The sequence below is a fragment of the Lepidochelys olivacea genome, assembly GCF_965140295.1.
Source record: "Lepidochelys olivacea isolate rLepOli2 genome assembly, chromosome: 14".
NCBI lineage: Eukaryota > Metazoa > Chordata > Testudines > Cheloniidae > Lepidochelys > Lepidochelys olivacea.
The window spans coordinates 24,570,313-24,572,546 of record NC_140424.1 but is presented as its reverse complement, the minus strand read 5'-3'; the positions used below and the strand labels follow the sequence as shown (position 1 = coordinate 24,572,546).

The following is a 2,234-nucleotide window of genomic DNA, read 5'->3' as shown; positions in this document are numbered from 1 at the left end:
AAGCTTATGCTCAGATAAATTGGTTAGTCTCTTAGGTGCCATAAGTACTCCTTTTCTTTTTGCGAATACAGACTAACACGGCTGTTACTCTGAAAGGTGTCCAGTCGTGATTTAGGGAGTCTCACTACAGCCCTCACTAATCTGTTCCAATGGCCAGTTACACTCACTCTGAAACATTTGCCTCTGGTTTCCAGTTTTTTAAAATCCTTTGCACATTCGAGCTGCTGTGAGTGTTCGTTGTTGGTTAGATTGTGGAAGTAGATGACGTAACAGCACCATACTGACCACTCTGAATTGCCTTTCAGGGGCCATGGTTTTGGGAGATGACCTTCTAAGAATCTGACCACGTCTTCCTCCTCCACCCTGGAGCCGGCGCTGATATTCTCATGACACTGCAATGGCCACCATCTTAGCTGATACATCAGGGATTGAACCGGGGACCTGCAGAGCTAAAAGTGTGAGCTATTACAGCTTGAGCTAAAGAGACAGAAGATAACAGAGGGCTCTGTAACAGACTCATACCCTCTGTTGATCCAGCATATAGGGGGACTGTCCCAATGGGTTACACCAGCCCCTAATCTCTACCTGACAGCTTGCATTTTATATTGAGTCTCCTATTAACCAGGTCCTGCTCTGTCTCCCTCCCATTACTCCACAGCTCTTCTGTATGGGTTGCCAGAGTCTGTGTTGAACTAGCCAGAACGCTGAATTCAGACTCTCTGGCCTCCATTTTCGTTGTACCTGTCTCATTTCCCAGCGCTTCCAGCCGAGAGCCCAGGGTGACTGTTCAGTGAGATGACATGAAGCCCAGGCCCTACAAAGTGCCTCAGCCTCTGTAGGACTGGACTTTGCTAAGTGTGCTGTGTTTTGCCCCTCAGCTTTCAATGGCCTCTGCTCCCAGACTCACGGTCTGCAAGGGACATCCTGCTAGAAACCCTCACTTTAGACTGGATTGGACTGAAGCAGGTAAGTCCAAGGTCGGTGGAAGTTCAGATCGAGCATGGCTGAGCTTTCCCCACAGACCCAAGATGTGCAGCTGCCCTGAGTCCTCCCGCTCCTTCTATGCAGGACACCAATCTCACTGTGGATAGTAAAACCTTCTAGCCAAACTGGCCCGGGCCAGCTTTGAGCCAATGTCTGTGACCCAGGGTGCTCTCACAGCCATCCCTCCCACCAGCCCCCGAGCCCAGCTCTGTCAAATGGCATCTCCTGCGGTGAGACATTCCTTCCCCAGCAGGACTCACCGTGCTCCTGGCAGATATGCTCAGCGGGCCCCTGTGTTCCCCTGGTGCTGTGCCTGTCCCATGTCAAGGGGATGGGGTGATTCCTAGGACATGTCTCATCAGTACAAAGTCATTATGCCGGGAGCACTATGTATCCATTAGCAGCTGCTAGCAATGCCCCATGAGCAGCAGGTTGCCACCTCCAAGGTGCAAAAACCGAGACATCCGGGACAATCCCAAGCCCACAGATCTGGCCAGTTGGCAGTGTGTACCTAGCACCCTTATAGATTTCCTGGGACAGCAACCTCAACAAAGGGATGTTCTTGGGACAACCTGGACAGGTGGCAGCCCTGCCTCTATCTGTGGGTCTCTCCCTGTCTCTGCATCCTGTCATGGACCCACAGCTGAACCCAGACCCAGCTCATTGCCCTCAGCTGATTCAGCTAATGAACCCAGCCTCCTGACTGGCTGAAGACTCCAGCTGGCCCATTCGTAAACGCTGCAGCAGGCCTGGGTCTCTGGCTGCTCAACACTGTCCCACGTCGCAGCAGTGTTTCTGGTCCTGCCTCCTGCTCCTGTGCGCAGCTCCTTCCTGACCCCTAGCCCTCATCCCTGACCCCTTCTGCCTCCTGCTTTCCTTCCCCTGGCTCCTGGTTTAGGCTCCTGGCTCCCACCTCTGCTCTGGCTAATACTTAGGTTCTGACCCTCAGCTCCTGATTCCTGGCTCTCAGCTCTGGCTCGCTCCCTGAACTTGGTAACTTGGCTGCTGATTCAGGTTCTGGCCCCTAGGCCTGGTCACCGCTGCTCCAATCACTAGGCTTGCCTTCCACCCTGACCATTAGGTAAGACCATCCATGGCCTGCTCCTTAACACTTCACCTCCTGCCACCTGGGCTGGACAGCCTGACAGTCCCCCTCTTCTCCCCTGGCCTGAGAGGGAACCATAGGGAATCTGCCTCTTCTCCATCCTGAGGAGAGAAGTGCTGAGTGATGGGGGGAGAACAGAGGACTC

General features: G+C 53.5%; 1 long non-coding RNA gene across 1 annotated transcript; it reads left to right on the top strand.

The window, feature by feature from the left end:
- Positions 1-342: 342 nt before the first annotated feature.
- LOC311530717 lies at positions 343-2,029 on the top strand. The gene is made up of 3 exons (XR_014714075.1): positions 343-457; positions 879-966; positions 1,934-2,029. It is a non-coding gene; the product is annotated as an uncharacterized lncRNA (long non-coding RNA).
- The last annotated feature ends 205 nt before the right edge of the window (positions 2,030-2,234 follow it).